The following is a 20828-nucleotide window of genomic DNA, read 5'->3' on the forward strand; positions in this document are numbered from 1 at the left end:
AAAAATCCATTAAAAGAAATCCTAGGGGCCCGTCCAGTCTGGACCGAATACTCGATCGCTTGTGCCAGATACATGGCACCCCCGAAAAGCCGGCCAATCACACCAACAGGGATTGTTGGGTGTTCAAGCAGGCAGGCAAGTTAAATGCCGAAAATAAAGACAAGGGGCTGCATAGCGATGACGACGAAGAGCCCCGGCCGCCGAACAACAATGGACAGAAGGGTTTTCCCCCACAAGTGCGGACGGTGAACATGATATACGCAACCCACATCCCCAAGAGGGAGCGGAAGCGCGTGTTAAGGGACGTATACGCGGTAGAGCCAGTCGCCCCAAAGTTCAACCCATGGTCCTCCTGCCAGATCACCTTTGATCGAAGGGACCATCCCACTAGCACCCGTCATGGCGGATTCGCCGCATTGGTTCTAGACCCAATTATTGACGGATTTAATCTCACTAGAGTCTTATGGACGGCGGCAGCAGCCTGAATCTGCTTTACCAGGATACAGTGCGGAAAATGGGCATAGATCCCACGAGGATTAATCCCACTAAAACGACCTTTAAAGGCGTAATACCAGGTGTAGAGGCCAACTGTATAGGCTCAGTCACACTTGAAGTGGTCTTCAGATCTCCGGATAATTTCCAAAGCGAGGAGTTAATCTTCGACATAGTCCCATTCCGCACTGGCTATCACGCACTGCTCGGGCGAACCGCATTCGCCAAGTTCAATGCGGTACCGCACTACACATACCTTAAGCTCAAGATGCTAGGCCCTCGAGGAGTAACTATGGTCAATGGAAACACCGAACGCTCCCTCCGAACGGAGGAGCACACAGAGGCCCTTGCAGCGGAAGTACAAAGCAGCCTCTCCAGGCAGTTTTCCAGTCCGGCCATTAAACATTCGGACACCGTCAAGCGTGCCCGGAGTAACCTACAACAAGACCGCCTAGCACGTTCCGAGCAGGCGTAGCAATGCGGCCCCAACCCCGGACCTCGCAAAAATGCGTCACCAGTACTTTGCGTACATAAATACGCTCTAGAAATACCATGGGTACAGGGGGAGGGGCACCATCACGGCACGCCCAAAACACGGCTTAAACCACACCAGGGGCTGCCGATTTTTTAATTTTCTCTTACTTTCAGGACTCCATTCTTCGGAAGGCCTGTTCGGCAGTTCAATTGCCGTACAAACGATGCAAGAACCAGGGATGCAGACAAGCCATGCCGCATTACAGAACTCCCAGGTGGTCTCTATCACGAGCAGTATACCTGTTTCGCATACCATTCCACAGCCTGCCCTGGAACGGACATGTTAAATAGTCCAACCTTTTTCTTATCGCATTATTTGTCTCGTTCTGCTTTGATCGCAGCCCTTTTTAATAAACAATGCATAGCTTTTGTCTATTTTCGCATTACTCTTTTTTTACAAATATATGTTCCTTAACGACATGTTGCACCCGTACACTTTGGTATGGCCAAAATACGCCAGGGGCTTTAGTACCCCTCAATATGGTGTGAGAAGTCCGAACACTTTAACAAGTGCGGCACCCCGAACTTATAGCATTATATGCATCGGCTCCGAATCATGTCTTGGGTCAATAGTTGGGTTTGCCCGGCTCCTATGTTTTGGTGCCTTACGTTCTGCTATGTCGGCTAAGGTAGCACTAGGAGAACTACTGCGATTGTGCCCCAGTTGAGCTGGGTCAAGCACCTCAGTAGAGAAAGCTAAAACTAACTGTCATGATGAAGCGAGAGTTGGTCGCTGTTCGAGAGGTTTTTCGAGTCCCTAAAGACTTATGCCGCTTAGAGCGAGGAGTCGCCTCTGTCCGGCCAAGGCGTGGATAGCGCCCCAAACTCGGTCTTCCGAATACCAGGGGCTTCGCCGAAATTTAAAATTATAGAATTCTATGGCTAAGTGAGAGTGTTCACGCATTATCGTCTGATTGCCTTGTTCATTGTGCTGAGCGCCTCCCTCGAAGGACCCAAACATGGGAAAAAGAGCGCTCAGGTTTATCCCCGAACACCCCAGCACTAGCGGCACGGGGGCAGAAGCCGACGACTCGCCATCTCTCAGAATTGATAAATAGCCGCACAGAAGGTAATATTTTAAATTCCAACAGCATTACTTAGTGCATATGAACAAGTTTTCAATGCACAGGACAAACCGAGCGAGTTTTACTCAAAAATTACATCCCTGGAACATTCATCCGCCACAAGGCGGGCACCCTTCAAAACATCCGTATAATAATTCTCGGGCTTGCGATGCTCTTTCCCCGGTGGTGGCCCGTCCTTCACAAGCTTTTTAGCATCCAGCTTGCCCCAGTGCACCTTAGCACGGGCAAGGGCCCTACAAGCACCTTCAATACAGATAGAGCGCTTGATAACTTCGAGCCTTGGACAGGCCCCCACCAGCCGCCGCACCAGCCCGAAATAGCTCTCAGGCAGAGCCTCTCCAGGCCACAGCCGAACTATGAGGCCCTTCATGGCCTGTTCGGCCGCCTTGTGGAGCTCGACCAGTTGCTTCAGCTGGTCGCTCAGGGGCACGGGGTGTCCGGCTTCAGCATACTAAGACCAGAACACCTTCTCTGTCGAGCTGCCCTCCTCAGCTCGATAGAATGCGGCGGCATCGGACACGCTATGGGGAAGATCTAAGAACGCTCCTGGAGAGCTCCGGATTCGGGTAAGTAACAAGTAACTCACATTTATGTGTTTTCTTTGCATAAAGAATGCTTTACCCGCCGCTATCTTTTTCACCGCATCCAACTCCTGGAGGGTCTTCTGGGATTCGGCCTTGGCAGACTTGGCATTTTTAATAGCCACCGCGAGCTCGGACGCTCACGTCTTTGAGTCAAGCTCCAAACTCTCATGTTTTTTCATGAGAACCTGGAGCTCTTGCCGCACCTTGCCAACCTGGGCCTCACACTTCTCTCGCTCGGTGCGCTCCGTGGCCGCCCTCTTCTCGGCCTCGAGCAGCGCTTGCTTAAGGGTCGCCACCTCATACGTGGCCCCTACAATAGCCACGATAATCATGTCTCCTTTTTTGCAATTGCACCTTTTTTATATATATTTAAACAAGGTATTTCTTACCTTCCTTGTCCTCGAGCTGCTTCTTGGCACGCCCGAGCTCTTGCTCGGACTGCTCGAGCTTCTGCTTTAGCGTGTCCACTTCCGTAGTCAGTATGGCGGACGCCAGCAGAGAAGCCTGCATACGCATATTGACTCATTTTGTTAGACTCCTGCGAATTTTATTTGATCCTCTATTTGGCTTTTCTTCCCGAACGCCAAACAGAGCATCAGGGGCTACTGTCTATGCGGTAATATTATTTACACATTCTTTACTTACCTCAAAGCCTGTTAAAAGGCTAGCACAAGCTTCAGTCAGTCTACTCTTGGCGGACTGAAGCTTCTGGACCACCGCACTCATAATGGTGCAGTGCTCCTCGTCAATAGAGGCGCCTTTGAGCACCTCCAACAGGTTGTCCGGCGCCTCCGGTTGGACGGGGGTCACCGGCACGGTGGGCTTGCTCCTCTTGGAAGGAGTTCGCCCGCCGGACTCTGGAACCTTTGAAGGTTCCGGAGCGGTGTCCGGCCTAGAGCCGGAATTGGAGCCCTAGGGGGTTTTATCCCCTTTACTCCTGGAGTCCAGGAGGTCGCCTTGCGGCGCCTCCAGGACCACCTCCTCCTGGCTTGGAACCTATTGGGACAACACTTCGGCATCGTCCGTAGGGCGGGGGGAGGTAGCCGTCGGAAGCGAATTCACATCCGACGAGTCCAGTGAACCGCTCGACGACGTGTCAAGCCGGTCTTTGGGTGGGCTGCATAATCATATTCGACATAAGGGAAAGTTGTGCAATAAAGGAATACTATGAATTAGTCTAGTATTCGGATACTTACGATTTTGCCAGGGGCTTGGCCCTGAGCGGCCACTCCTCTCCGCCATCGTCAGCGTCGGTGGAGTAGTCTGGAGGAAGGGTTTTCCCCTTCTTGGACCCTTCGGCCTCCCCAGTGAGGGCGGCCTTCCTTTTCTTCTCTCCTCCCGCTGGAGGGGGAGAGGTCTCTTCTTCCTCCTCCTCGTCCTCACGGAAGGAATGCGCCTTGGAGCCGTCGGATGATGAACCCGACACCTCCTGGCGCCGGGCACTTCTTTGAGTCCCCGTGGCCTTCTTCGTGGCCTTCTTCTCCGGCACCACATAGGGTGCCGGAACTAGCAGCTTTGCCAAGCGGGCATCGGCTGGGTCTTCAGGCAAAGGAGCCGGACAGTCAATCTATCCGGACTTCGCCTGCCAATCCTGTCAAAGGTAAGGGAGCTTAGATCCCGCATAAAGTTAAACTATGAAAAAATAATACCCTATAAAAGGTACAAACAACTTACCGCGCTAGCGTGACGCTGCGTGCTGAATCTGCGATCCTTGGTAGCGGATGCGGGAGCCTCGGTGCCCTTGAAAAGCACCTTCCAGGCATCGTCGTACGTCGTGTCGAAGAGCCTTCTTAGAGTTCGGTGCTGCGCCGGGTTGAACTCCCATAGATTGAAGGCCCGTTGTTGACACAGGAGGATCCGGCGGGTGAGCATAACCTGGACTACATTGACGAGCTTGAGCTTCTTGTCCACCAGGATTTGGATGCATGTTTGCAGTCCAGTCACCTCTCCTTTGCTGCCCCACGAAAAGCCCGTCTCTTTCCAGGACGTGAGCCACGTTGGGGGTCCGAACCGGAACTCGGGGGCTGCGACCCACTCAGGGTCACGCGGCTCGGTGATGTAAAACCACCCCAATTGCCACCCCTTCAGGGTCTCCACAATGGAGCCCTTGAGCCATAAGACGTTGGGTATCTTGCCCACCATGGCACCTCCGCACTCCGCCTGGTTGCCGCGCACCACCTTCGGCTTGACATTGAAAGTCTTGAGCCATAGGCCGAAATGGGGGCGGATGCGGAGGAAGCCTCGCACACGACGATAAACGCCGAGATGTTGAGGATGAAGTTCGGGGCCAGATCATGGAAATCCAGGCCGTAGTAGAACATGAGTCCCCGGACGAATGGGTGGATAGGAAAGCCCAGTCCACGGAGGAAGTGGGGAAGGAATACTACCCTCTCATGGGGCCTTGTGGTGGGGAGGAGCTGCCCCTCTTTGGGCAGCCAGTACGCGATGTCGTTAGACAAGTATCCGGCCTTCCTCAGTTTTTTGATGTGTCCCTCCGTGACGGAGGAGACCATCCACTTGCCTCCCGCTCCGGACATGGCTGGAGAAGGTCGAGGTGGGAAGTGCGGACTTGGGCGCTGGAGCTCGAGTGCGCGAAAATGGATAGGCAAAGGAGGAAGAAGGCGTAGGTGAAAAGGCGGATCCTTATCCCCTTATATGGGTGGACACAACTACGTGTCCCCACCAGCCTGGTAAAACTCGCTTATCTCGAAGCGCCGTAATCAATGGCGCAGTTGGGTTACCCACGCCCGTATTGATGAGAATCCGGGAATAAGGGGACACGATCTCTGCTTCGACGAGACGTGCCAAGGAAACCGCCTCGCATGACACGCTGAGGTGGGACAATAAAACGATTCGAATAAAGGCTTGGCCGTGGTGCGATGTCGCACTACGAAATACGTCAGCAGATTAGATTTGTGTAAATATTATACTCTCTATGGCAATATGTGGAAACTTATTTTACAGAGCCGGACACTATCTTTGTGTTTAAAATCTTCTATGAAGTACTTGGAGGAGGAACCCGCCTTGCAATGCCGAAGACAATCTGCGCGCCGGACTCGTCGTCACTGAAGCCTGGTTCAGGGGCTACTGAGGGAGTCCTGGATTAGGGGGTGTCCGGATGGCCGGACTATACCTTCAGCCGGACTCCTAGACTATGAAGATACAAGATTGAAGACTTCGTCCCATGTCCGGAAGGGACTTTCCTTTGGCGTGGAAGGCAAGCTTGGCGATACGGATATGTAGATCTCCTACAATTGTAACCGACTTTGTGTAACCCTAACCCTCTCCGGTGTCTATATAAACCGGAGGGTTTTAGTCCGTAGGACAACATACAGAACAACCATCATACCATAGGCTAGCTTCTAGGGTTTAGCCTCTCCGATCTCGTGGTAGATATACTCTTGTACTACCCATATCATCAATATTAATCAAGCAGGACGTAGGGTTTTACCTCCATCAAGAGGGCCCGAACCTGGGTAAAACTTCATGTCCCTTGCCTCCTGTTACCATCCAGCCTAGACGCACAGTTCGGGGCCCCTTACCCGAGATCCGTCAGTTTTGACACCGACACTCGTATTGATGAGAATCCCGTAATAAAGGGGACACAATCTCTGCTTTGACAAGACGTGTCAAGAAACTGCCTCGCTTTATGTGCGGGATAGTTAAAGGAAACGGTTCGACTAATCACCGGGCCATGGCATAATGTCATGTTGCCAAAACGTGTCAACAGATTAGATTTGTGGAAATATTATTCTCTCTACGGTGGTATGTGGAACTTATTTTGCAGGGTCGAACACTATCCTTGTATTCAAATTCTTCCGTGGTGTATTCGGAGGAGGAACCCGCATTGCAATGCCGAAGACAACACTGCATGCCGGACTCATCGTTATTGAAGCCTGGTTCAGGGGCTACTGAGGGAGTCATGGATTAGGGGGTCTCCGGACAGCCGGACTGTTGGACTATGAAGATACAAGATTGAAGTCTTCGTCTCGTGTCCGGATAGGACTCTACTTAGCGTGGAAGGCAAGCTAGGCAATACAGATATGTATATCTCCTCCTTTGTAACCGACCTTGTGTAACCCTAGCCCCCTTTGGTGTCTATATAAACCGGAGGGTTTTAGTCCGTAGGACAATATACAATCATACCATAGGCTAGCTTCTAGGGTTTAGCCTCTCCGATCTTGTGGTAGATCAACTCTTGTAATACTCATATCATCAAGAATAAATCAAGCAGGACGTAGGGTTTTACCTCCATCAAGAGGGTCCGAACCTGGGTAAAACATCATGTCCCCTGCCTCGTGTTACCATCCGCCTTAGACGCATAGTTCGGGACCCCCTACCCGAGATCCGCCGGTTTTGAAACCGACATTGGTGCTTTCATTGAGAGTTCCTCTATGTCGTCGCCGTTAGGCTTGATGGCTCCTACTATCATCGATAGCGATGCAGTCCAGGGTGAGACTTTTCTCCCCAGATAGATCTTTGTGTTTGGCGGCTTCGCACTGCGTGCCAACTCGCTTGGCCATCTGGAGCAGATCGAAAGTTACGCCCCTGGCCACCAGGTCCGGTTTGGAAGCTTAAATTACACGGCCGATATCCACGGAGACTTGATCTTCGACGGATTCGAGCCCCTGCCTTGTGCGCCACGTGGTCACGATGAGTACGATTTAGCTCTACCATCGGACCGTATTCAGGAGATCGCACCGGCGGCCACTCCGAGCCTCATTTCGGAGCCAGTTGCGCCATCCATGGACGGGTGGATAGACCCCGTCACGAAGGCCCTATCCTCAGTGACGATCGAGCCGAATATCGACCTTACCCTTCACGAGAGCCGTGTTGCTAAACTGCCGGATCGCCTGCGCCCGTTCCTATCACGGACTCTGAATCGCCTGCGCCCGTTCCTATCAAATCCGATTGGGCGCCGATCAGGGAGTTTACCTCTGCGGATATTTTTAAGCACTCGCCCTTCGGCGACATACTGAACTCATTAAGGTCTCTCTCCTTGTCAGGAGGATCCTGGCCGAACTATGTCCAGCAGGATTGGGATGCGGATGACGAAGAAATTCACCGCCCACCACCACCCACTTAGTAGCCACTGTCGACGACTTAACTGACATGCTCGACTTCGACTCTGAAGACATCGACGGTATGGACGACGATGCGGGAGACGAAGAGGAACCACTGCCCACAGGGCACTAGACAGACACCTCATCATACGATATATACATGGTGGACACACCCAAAGAAAGCAATGGCGACGAGACAACGCAGGATGACCCCTCCAAAAAGCAACCCAAGCGTCAGTGTCAGCGGCGCCGCTCTAAGTCCCGCCAAGGCAAAAGAAGGCTCCAATAGCAGCATGACGGCGTGGTGGTGATGGAGTGGCAGTTCTCCGGCAGGGCTTCAGCAAGCTCACGCGGAGGAGGGGAGGTGTTGGGGAGGGGAGGGGCTGCGCCTTGGATGTGGTGCTGCAGCCCTCCCCTCGCCCCTCTATTTATAGGGAGAAGGGGGAAGAGGGCCGGCCCCTCTAGATGAGATCTAGAGGGGGGGCGGCGGCCAAGGGGGAGGGGGCTTGCCCCCCAAGCAAAGGGGGGGCGCCCCCCTTTAGGGTTCCCCCCAAACCCTAGGCGCATGGGCCCTAGGGGGAATGGCGCCCAGCCCACTAGGGGTTGGTTCCCTTCCACCTACAGCCCATAAGGCCCTCCGGGGAAGGTGGACCCTCCCGGTGGACCCCCGAAACCCCTCTGGTGGTCCCGGTACAATACCGGTATACCCCCGAATATTTCCAGTGACCGTATGATGACTTCCCATATATAAATCTTCACCTCCGGACTATTCTGGAACTCCTCGTGACGTCCGAGATCTCATCCGGGACTCCAAAAAACATTCGGTAATCACATACAAATCTTCCTAATAACCCTAGCGTCATCGAACCTTAACTGTGTAGACCCTACGGGTTCGGGAACCATGTAGACATGACCGAGACAACTCTCCGGCCAATAACCAACAGCGGGATCTGGATACCCATGTTGTCTCCCACATTTTCCACGATGATCTCATCGGATGAACCACGATGTCGAGGATTCAAGCAATCCCGTATACAATTCCCTTTGTCAATCGGTACGTTACTTGCCCGAGATTTGATCGTCGGTATCCCAATACCTCGTTCAATCTCGTTACCGGCGAGTCACTTTACTCGTTGAGTAACACATCATCCCGTGACCAACCCTTAGTCACATTGAGCTCATTATGATGATGTCTTACCAAGTGGGCCCAGAGATACCTCTCCGTCATACGGAGCGACAAATCCTAGTCTCGATTCGTGCCAACCCAACAGACACTTTCAGAGATACCCGTAGTGCACCTTTATAGTCACCCAGTTATGTTGTGACGTTTGGCACACCCAAAGTGTTCCTATAGTATCCGGGAGTTGCACAATCTCATGGTCTAAGGAAAATATACTTAACTTCAGAAAAGCTTTAGCAGACGAACTACACGATCTTGCGCTATGCTTCGGATTGGGTCTTGTCCATCACATCATTCTCCTAATGATGTGATCCCGTTATCAATGACATCCAATGTCCATGGTCAGGAAACCGTAACCATCTATTGATCAACGAGCTAGTCAACTAGAGGCTCACTAGGGACATGTTGTGGTCTATGTATTCACACATGTATTACGATTTCCGGATAACACAATTATAGCATGAACAATAGACAATTATCATGAACAAGGAAATATAATAATAATCATTTTATTATTGTCTCTAGGGCATATTTCCAACAATCTCCCACTCGCACTAGAGTGAATAATCTAGTTACATTGTGATGAATCGAACACCCATAGAGTTCTGGTGTTGATCATGTTTTGCTCGAGGAAGAGGTTTAGTCAACGGATCTGCGACATTCAGGTCCGTATGCACTTTACAAATATCTATATCTCCATTTTGAACATTTTCACGAATGGAGTTGAAGCGACGCTTGATATGCCTGGTCTTCCTGTGAAACCTGGGCTCCTTGGCAAGGGCAATAGCTCCAGTGTTGTCACAGAAGAGAGTCATCAGGCCCGATGCTTTGGGAATAACTCCTAGGTCGGCAATGAACTCCTTCATCCAGATTGCTTCTTGTGCTGCCTCCGAGGCTGCCATGTACTCCGCTTCACATGTAGATCCCGCCACGACGCTTTGCTTGCAACTACACCAGCTGACTGCCGCACCATTCAACATATACACGTATCCGGTTTGTGACTTAGAGTCATCCAGATCTGTGTCGAAGCTAGCATCGACGTAACCCTTTACGACGAGCTCTTTGTCACCTCCATGGACGAGAAACATATCCTTAGTCCTTTTCAGGTACTTCAGGATATTCTTGACCGTTGTCCAGTGTTCCATGCCGGGATTACTTTGGTACCTTCCTACCGAACTCACGGCAAGTTTTACATCAGGTCTGGTACACAACATGGCATACATAATAGACCCTATGGCCGAGGCATAGGGGATGACACTCATCTTTTCTCTATCTTCTGTCGTGGTCGGGCATTGAGCCGTGCTCAATCTCATACCTTGCAATACAGGCAAGATCCCCTTCTTGGACTGATCCATATTGAACTTCTTCAATATCTTGTCAAGGTACGTACTTTGTGAAAGACCAATGAGGCGTATCGATCTATCTCTATAGATCTTGATGCCTAATATAAAAGCAGCTCTCCAAGGTCCTTCATTGAAAAACACTTGTTCAAGTAGGCCTTTATGCTTTCCAAGAACTCTATATCATTTCCCATCAATAGTATGTCATCCACATATAATATGAGAAATGCTACAGAGCTCCCACTCACTTTCTTGTAAACACAGGCATCTCCATAAGTCTGTGTAAACCCAAACGCTTTGATCATCTCATCAAATCGAATGTTCCAACTCCGAGAGGCTTGCACCAGCCCATAGATTAAGCGTTGGAGCTTGCACACCTTGTCAGCATTTTTAGGATCGACAAAACCTTCCGGCTACATCATATACAATTCTTCCTTTAGGAAACCGTTAAGGAATGCTGTTTTGACGTCCATTTGCCATATCTCATAATCATAGAATGCGGCGATTGCTAACATGATTCGGACGAACTTCAGCTTCGCTACGGGTGAGAAAGTCTCATCATAGTCAACCCCTTGAACTTGTCGATAACCCTTAGCGACAAGCCGAGCCTTATAGATGGTCACATTACCATCCGGGTCTATCTTCTTCTTAAAGATCCATTTATTTTCTATGGCTCGCCGATCATCGGGCAAGTCAGTCAAAGTCCATACTTCATTTTCATACATGGATCCTATCTCGGATTTCATGGCTTCCAGCCATTTGTCGGAATCTGGGCCCGCCATCGCTTCTTCATAATTCGAAGGTTCACCATTGTCTAACAACATGATTTCCAGGACAGGGTTGTCGTACCACTCTGGTGCAAAACGTGTCCTTGTGGACCTACAAAGTTCAGTAGCAACTTGATCTGAAGTTTCATGATCATCATCATTAACTTCCTCTCTAGTCGGTGCAAGCACCTCAGGAACATTTTCTTGAGTTGTGCCACTCTCTGGTTCAAGAGGCAATACTTCATCAAGTTCCACTTTCCTCCCACTTACTTCTTTCGAGAGAAACTCTTTCTCTAGAAAGGATCCATTCTTGGCAACAAATATCTTGCCTTCGGATCTGAGGTAGAAGGTATACCCAATAGTTTCTTTAGGGTATCCTATAAAGACGCATTTTTCCGATTTGGGTTCGAGCTTTTCAGGTTGAAGTTCCTTGACATAAGCATCGCATCCCCAAACTTTCAGAAATGACAACTTAGGTTTCTTACCAAACCACAATTCATACAGTGTCGTCTCAACGGATTTCGACGGAGCCCTATTTAAAGTGAATGCGGCAGTCTCTATAGAATAACCCCAAAATGACAGCGGTAGATCTGTAAGAGACATCATATATCGTACCATATCCAATAGAGTGCGATTACGACGTTCAGACACACCATTACGCTGAGGTGTTCCAGGCGGCGTGAGTTGTGAAACAATTCTGCATTTCCTTAAGTGTGTGCCAAATTCGTGACTCAAATATTCTCCCCCACAATCTGATCGTAAGAACTTGATTTTCCTGTCACGTTGATTCTCAACCTCACTCTGAAATTCCTTGAACTTTTCAAAGGTCTCAGACTTGTGTTTCATTAAGTAGACATACCCGTATCTACTCAAGTCATCAGTGAGGGTGAGAACATAATGATAGCCACCGCGAGCCTCAACACTCATTGGACCGCACACATCAGTATGTATGATTTCCAATAAGTTGATTGCTCGCTCCATTGTTCCGGAGAACGGAGTCTTGGTCACTTTTCCCATGAGGCATGGTTCGCACGTGTCAAATGATTCGTAATCAAGAGACTCCAAAAGTCCATCTGCATGGAGTTTCTTCATGCGTTTGACACCAATGTGACCAAGGCGGCAGTGCCACAAGTATGTGGGACTATCATTATCAACCTTACATCTTTTGGCATTCACACTATGAATATGTGTAACATCACGTTCGAGATTGAATACGAATAAGCCATTGACCAGCGGGGCATGACCATAAAACATGTCTCTCATGTAAATAGAACAACCATTATTCTCAGATTTAAATGAGTAGCCATCTCGCATTAAACGAGATCCAGATACAATGTTCATGCTCAAAGCTGGTACTAAATAACAATTATTGAGGTTTAAAGCTAATCCCATAGGTAAATGTAGAGGTAGCGTGCCTACGGCGATCACATCGACCTTGGAACGATTCCTGACGCGCATCGTCACCTCGTCCTTTGCCAGTCTGCATTTATTCCGCAGTTCCTGTTTTGAGTTACAAATATGAGCAACTGCACCGGTATCAAATACCCAGGAGCTACTACGAGCGCTGGTTAGGTACACATCAATAACATGTATATCACATATACCTTTGGCATTGCCGGCCTTCTTATCCGCTAAGTACTTGGGGCAGTTCCACTTCCAGTGACCGTTTCCCTTGCAATAAAAGCACTCGGTCTCAGGCTTGGGTCCATTCTTTGGCTTCTTCCCGGCAGTTTGCTTACCGGGCGCGGCAACTCCCTTGCCATCCTTATTGAAGTTCTTTTTACCTTTCCTTTCTTGAACTTAGTGGTTTTATTCACCATCAATAGTTGATGTTCCTTTTTGATTTCCACCTCCGCTGATTTCAGCATTGAATATACCTCAGGAATGGTCTTTTCCATCCCCTGCATATTGAAGTTCATCACAAAGCTCTTGTAGCTAGGTGGGAGCAGCTGAAAGATTCTGTCAATGACCGCATCATCCGGGAGATTAACTCCCAGCTGAGACAAGCAATTGTGCAACCTAGACATTTTGAGTATGTGCTCCCTGACGGAACTATTCTCCTCCATCTTACAACTATAGAACTTGTCGGAGACTTCATATCTCTCGACCCGGGCATGAGCTTGGAAAACCATTTTCAGCTCTTGGAACATCTCATATGCTCCGTGTTGCTCAAAACGCTTTTGGAGCCCCGGTTCTAAGCTGTAAAGCATGCCGCACTGAACCAGGGAGTAATCATCACTACACGTCTGCCAAGCGTTCATAACGTCTTGTTCTGCTGGGAAATCAGGTGCGTCACCTAGTGGTGCATCAAGGACATATGCTTTCCTGGCAGGTATGAGGATAGTCCACAGGTTACGGACCCAGTCCGTGTAGTTGCTGCCATCGTCTTTCAGCTTGGTTTTCTCTAGGAACGCATTGAAGTTGAGGGCAACATTAGCGTGGGCCATTTGATCTACAAGACATATTGCAAAGAATTTTAGACTATGTTCATGATAATTAAGTTCATCTAATCAAATTATTTAATGAACTCCCACTCAGATAGACATCTCTCTAGTCATCTAAGTGATACATGATCCGATTCAACTAGGCCATGTCCGATCATCACGTGAGACGGACTAGTCATCATCGGTGAACATCTTCATGTTGATCTATCTTCTATATGACTCATGTTCGACCTTTCGGTCTTCCGTGTTCCGAGGCCATGTCTGTACATGCTAGGCTCGTCAAGTCAACCTAAGTGTATTGCGTGTGTAAATCTGGCTTACACCCGTTGTATGCGAACATTAGAACCTATCACACCCGATCATCACGTGGTGCTTCGGAACAACGGACCTAAGCAATGGTGCACAGTTAGGGGTAACACTTTCTTGAAATTATTGCGAGGGATCATCTTATTTATGCTATTGTCGTTCTAAGCAAATAAGATGTAAAACATGATAAACATCACATGCAATCAAATAGTGACATGATATGGCCAATATCATTTTGCTCCTTTTGATCTCCATCTTTGGGGCGCCATGATCATCATTGTCACCGACATGACACCATGACCTCCATCATCATGATTTCCATCATTGTGTCTTCATGATGTTGTCTTGCCAACTATTACTTCTACTACTATGGCTAACGGTTGGCAATAAAGTAAAGTAACTACATGACGTTTATGTTGACACGCAGATCATAAATAAATTAAGACAACTCCTATGCACTACTAGGAAAAAGGCTACTAGCAGCGCGGGTAAAATGCTACTAGTAGCGCGGGTACTCGCGCTACTAGTATCGCGCTACAGCTAAAAGTTAGTAGCAGCGCGGGTGCACCCGCGCTACTACTAACCTAACTACTAGTAGCGCTCACTTATATCCCACGCTACTACTAACCTAACTACTAGTAGCGCTCATTTCTTATTTCCCACGCTACTACTAACCTAATTACTAGTAGCGCTCATTTGTTTCCCACGCTACTACTAATAATTTAGGAATTAAAAAAATAAAAGTTAGATGTAGTATTCATGGATGGCAATACGTCCAGTGCAGACCAAACCAACGTCACATAACATTCTCAAGAGTCCATTTAACTTCAGACACACACAATGATCATCGAAAGGTGGGTACCTTCCCTGGTGTTCCATCACCAACCTAAACAGACAACTTCCCTAGATGTATCTACCAAGGCTCGAAGCTTAGACGTCGGTGGACCCGAATCCTTCCTCCCCCGGACGGTGGCATTGAGGTTCACCACCTCGGCGACCTCCGGCGTCGAAATCACCTGGACAATCATCTACGCGACATGGCCACCAGCTTCACGGAGAAGTCCGCCTCTGAGTGGTTGAAGAGCACAGCGCCCACCGGCTGCACTAGTCAGCGTCGATCACCCCTGCGCCCATGTCGAGAAAGTAAAAACTTGTTAGTACGCAAATTGCATCAGTTCAACTAAATGGTATATTCCAATTCACAAGACCCATTAATTAAGTTAAGATTCTTTCTCATCTAGCAATTTAAAGGGGCTCATGCCAAAAATATATGCTTAATTCCTCATTGGCTATTCAAACTAAATGGTCCAAGAACTTTGGGACAATCAACAACCTTTCCGCTTGATCTCCGGTAGCTACTTTGGATTCAACAAGAAAAGGAACATTCATTTGAACTGAAAAGAACAAGCAGGCAAGCATGCTATCAATCTTCTGGCTAGAATTTCACAAAATGCACCTGTCAAGTGTACTCTAACAATCGACGTGTCCCATCTCCTCATGATTAAGGACTCTAGCTGAGCCGACAACATGGAGCAAGATGTAGTCGTTTCTGAGCATGAACCCTTGGCTGTCATCAATGAACCTACAACATCCATCATGCCCTTTGTAAAATATGTTAGTTTCAGAACAACCTCTAAAATTTTCATGTTGTAACTTTATTTTAATACCACCTCTAACAGGGCCTAATCTCCCATATCAAAATATTGTACCCAGGAACATATATTTCGGGACAGGAAACTAAATTGATGCCTGCTCTCAAACCGTACATCCAAACGACACAAATAAATACTCTAAAGAAACCTTGGAACTTTATCTAAAACTTATGTAAAGGGGCCAACTCAAAATTCTAAGCCTAGCTAACTCATTTTTCAGATCTAAGCTTGTTGTCCAAATTGGACAGTGTAATTTTTAACTGAAGCAAGTTCACTTTACAGCCATGATGCAGAACTAGATGCTAAAACTAACACCTTGTAGGGAGAGGCGATGCACCATTTTTACCTCGAATCAAAGGCTTCGCATATGCTCTTTGGCCGAATAAATAGATGATACCTCCCTTAACAGTATCCATGCCATGATGCAGAACTAGTGTTTCCAAATTTCGCCAAATCACCACTCGAGCATTTCTAGAGGAAATTAATTGATTCTCTACATAGCATCTGCCCTACAATAGCTATGAACATGGGTTACTTTCTGTCAAGAGAGACCCGATGGTAGGGTTGCAAAAACAGAGGAGGAGCTACTCTGTTTCGGGAAACAACAATGCCTTTTAGTTTAGCATTTTTCAGGTATGTGACAAGACAAGATAGGTAGTTAGTGGTGAGTGCCACGGTGAAGGGCCATGCAGCACATGACTGAAACTGAGATTGGAATACTATTAGCATTATTTCCTCATGATGATTTAGAACTGAAAATGTGAGCAATTACTGTGCACTCAAAGAAGTTTAGTTTGAGTGGCCACCAGAAATTAGAAATGGTTCCATGAATGCAACAAATGTTAATAACTAGCTATAAGATAAAACATGGCTTGAATTATAATAGACAGACCATATTCAGAATGCACCAGTAATTAACATTAAATCCAGATTCTTAAAGCCTGTGGTTAATCGATACTCTTGTGTGTTGGAGGGACTGTAGTTTAGCAACTTGTTCTCAAGTATGCAATGTTTCCAAGTGGCTAAAAAGCAAAGCAAAAGGCAAAGCCAGCTTTGACTCCAGCAACTATAACAACATTCGATAGCTAGAGTCCCAACCAAGGAAGACAAGATCAACTAGCCATAGTCCTGTACCAACCAAATATATATTATTACATCAAGTAGGCACTTAGATGCTCAGCTTTAGATAATGGGATTTCATGACATCATGAAGAAGCACATACCACATACTTAAGAAGGTGCCAATAAAGAATGCACCAATAATTGACACCTCAAATAAAGAATGTGCCAGTAATTAAGATCCAGATCATAAATCCTGGTGAATCGACTTATTTGGGGGATTTAGCAACTTGATACACAAATCTTGGATATAAAATGTCCAGCCCCAAAGTAGCTCCAATTAAAGGAGCTCATTTTGCAGAATATTAGAGATGGCATTTTAAAAACAGTGAAAAACAACAGCATACAAATTTGACTTATATTGTATCCATAAAGAAGGTGTGCTGTAGTACCTACAGTGGGCTCTCCCCAGGATGGATTGGATTCTTAATAGGAACAGTATTAGGAACTAGCTCACAGCTGGGAGATAGAGAGAGATATCGACCTTTTGCAGGGAGTCGTGGTGGTAGGAGTAGATGACCGAACCGTTGAGGCTGATGTTGATGTCCCCCATGGAGCGCTACTGCTGCATCCAAATCGAACAAAAAAATTATACACTATCGGTGATGATCCAACTTTAGGAAGTAAGGCACATGATACACCTACAGCAGTAAAATTAACCGACTGAATCAAGTCAAGTTGCGTGTGTTGTTTCTACTGTGTCCAACTCCGAATCTACATTAGGAACTGATCAGGATTGGTGATGCTTAGAAATGGATGAATCTGCATGTCTCAGTTTTGGCATGCCAAACAAAGAGTGATGCATATATTCATTTGTCTGAACGTATGAGTGCAAAGTCAAGTCTGCTGCAATTACTAGTGGCTCTCCCTAATCAGAATGGATTGGGTTCCTATGCCTAATCAGCTTGGCATTTCCGCAAGTGTCAAATTTTCCTACTGTCTCCAACCACAGGAAAATATCAAACTTTTCTCCTCTCATCTTGTCTCTAAAGAAAGGTTCGGTTTTATTGACTTGTCCTCTCTAATGTTTCGACGACTGCGCGATGGAGCTGCATCTCCACGGCCTCCAGTGCCGGTGCCGATGCCGTGCTTGTGGGGGTGGATCCAGAGCTCGCTTGCTTGGACAGGGAGCAGAGGAAGGGTGGCGTCTTCCCGAGAGAGAGAGAGAGCCTGAAGACAATACTAGCTAGTGACAAGCATGTTTTGTCGATTCTGTCGCGCTTCAGTCTCCTCTCATCACAGGGCAACATGAAGCTGACGCAGCAGAAGCAGAAGTAGCAGGTGCAGACAAGAAGTTTGCGAGGAAATTCCACGCTCGTAGAAGAACTTTGCCTTCTCCACCTTGGTGTCTTCATCGACCTATATATCATCACAGGGTTGCAGGTCACTTATCTTTGAACAAAACCAATAATACACCATTAATTACTATCAAATGAACTTACGTTGAAGACACCCATGGGCGGGGCCCTTGACGCCCTCGCGCGCGAGCTTGGCCTCCTCAGCCAGGTTAACGATGGTGTTGACGGCCGTGTCGCCCCTGCTCTTCCCCACCACGTCCTCCGATGCCATCCCCTCGCCCGCGTCCGCCTCCCCTCTTGCCCTCCCGGATCGCGCGTGGCGACGACGACGACGGCGGCCTCCCCTCGCCACGCCTCGGAGGAAGATGTAGGGGAGAAGGAGAGGGAGAGGCTAGGGATCACTGGTGGGGAGGTCTCCAGGGTGGTGGGCGGCGGCAGCGTAGGATGGGAGGGAGACGAGGGGTGAATCGGGAGAAGAGAGGAGGTGGAAGGGAGGCTGACGGTGGAGGGGATCTGGATCGAGGGTTGGGTGTTTTTTTCTGAGACAAACAGTGGTGGACTGGTGGGTGGAGTGGGACGGTTGGTGGGGTGGATCGGGGGTGGGTGGTGTGGAAATGTACTAGTAGCGTGGGCATCTGACCTGCGCTACAGCTATTCACAAAGTAGTAGTGCAGGTTTATAATCCTCGCTACTACTATGGCAAGTCCGGGAGGGCACGACAGAGACCACTTAGTAGTAGCGAGGGTTAAAAATACGCGCTACTGCTATCAACTTAGTAGTAGCGAGGGGTAAAAACCCGCGCTACTAGTAAGTAGCAGTAGCGAGGGGTATAAACCCACGCTACTAGTAAGCGTCTGTGTATAAGATTTTCCCTAGTAGTGATGGCTCCTGCCGGTTGTCATACTCATCGACATGCAAGTCGTGATTCCTATTACAAGAACATGATCAATCTCATACATCACATATATCATTCATCACATCCTTTTGGCCATATCACATCACACGACATATGCTGCAAAAACAAGTTAGACGTCCTCTAATTGTTGTTGCAAGTTTTTACGTGGCTGTTATAGGTTTCTAGCAAGAACATTTCTTACCTATGCCAAAACCACAACGTGATATGCCAATTTGTATTTACCCTTCATAAGGACCCTTTTCATCGAATCCGATCCGACTAAAGTGGGAGAGACAGACACCCGCTAGCCACCTTATGCAACTAGTGCATGTCAGTCGGTGGAACCAGTCTCACGTAAGCGTACGTGTAAGGTCGGTCTGGGCTGCTTCATCCCACGATGCCGCAGAATCAAGATAAGACTAGTAACGGCAAGTAAATTGACAAAATCGACGCCCACAACAACTTGTGTTCTACTTGGCATAGAAACTACGCATAGACCTAGCTCATGATGCCACTGTTGGGGATCGTTGCAGAAATTAAAAAAATTCCACGCATCACCAAGATCAATCTATGGAGTAACTAGCAACGAGAGGTGGTGCATCTTCATACAATTGAAGATCGCGAGTCAGAAGCATTGCAAGAACGCGGTTGGAGGAGTCGTACACGTAGCGATTCAGATTGCGGCCGAATCCGATCTAAGCACCGAACAACGGTGCCTCCGCGTTCAACACACGTGCATCTCGGTGACGTCTCCTGCACCTTGATCCAGCAAGGAGGAGGGAGAGGTTGAGGAAGAAGGCTCCAACAGCAGCACGACGGCATGGTGGTGATGGAGTGGCAGTTCTCCGACAGGGCTTCGCGAAGCTCACGCGGAGGAGGAGAGGTGTTGGGGAGGGGAGGGGCTGCGCCTTGGATGTGGTGCTGCAGCCCTCCCCTCGCCCCTCTATTTATAGGGAGAAGGGGGAAGGGGGTCGGCCCCTCTAGATGAGATCTAGAGGGGGGCTGCAGCCAAGGGGGAGGGGCTTGCCCCCCAAGCAAGGGGGGGGGGGCCTTTAGGGTTCCCCCCAAACCCTAGGCGCATGGGCCCTAGGGGGAATGGCGCCCAGCCCACTAGGGGCTGGTTCCCTTCCACCTACAGCCTATAAGGCCATCCGGGGCAGGTGGACCCTCCCAGTGGACCCCCGGAACCCCTCCGGTGGTCCCGGTACAATACCGGTATACCCCCGAACATTTCCGGTGACCGTATGATGACTTCCCATATATAAATCTTCACCTCCGGACTATTCCGGAACTCCTCGTGACGTCCGGGATCTCATCCGGGACTCCAAAGAACATTCAATAATCACATAGAAATCTTCCTAATAACCCTAGCGTCATCGAACCTTAAGTGTGTAGAGCCTACGGGTTCGGGAACCATGCAGACATGACCGAGACAACTCTCCGGCCAATAACCAATAGCGGGATCTGGATACCCATGTGGGCTCCCACATGTTCCATGATGATCTCATCGGATGAACCACGATGTCGAGGATTCAAGCAATACCGTATACAATTCCCTTTGTCAATCGGTACGTTACTTGCCCGAGATTCGATCATTGGTATCCCAATACCTCGTTCAATCTCGTTACCAGCAAGTCACTTTACTCGTTGCATAACACATCATCCCGTGACCAACCCTTAGTCACATTGAGCTCATTACGATGATGTCTTACCGAGTGGGCCCAGAGATACCTCTCCGTCATACGGAGCGACAAATCCCTGTTTCAATTCGTGCCAACCCAATAGACACTTTCAGAGATACCCGTAGTGCACCTTTGTAGTCACCCAGTTACGTTGTGACGTTTGGCACACCCAAAGTATTCCTACAGTATCCGGGAGTTGCACAATCTCATGGTCTAAGGAAAAGATACTTGACATTAGAAAAGCTTTAGCAGACGAACTACACGATCTTGCGCTATGCTTAGGATTGGGTCTTGTCCATCACATCATTCTCCTAATGATGTGATCCCGTTATCAATGACATCCAGTGTACATGGTCAGGAAACCGTAACCATCTATTGATCAACGAG

This window comes from Triticum dicoccoides, chromosome 1A, assembly GCF_002162155.2.
Source record: "Triticum dicoccoides isolate Atlit2015 ecotype Zavitan chromosome 1A, WEW_v2.0, whole genome shotgun sequence".
NCBI lineage: Eukaryota > Viridiplantae > Streptophyta > Magnoliopsida > Poales > Poaceae > Triticum > Triticum dicoccoides.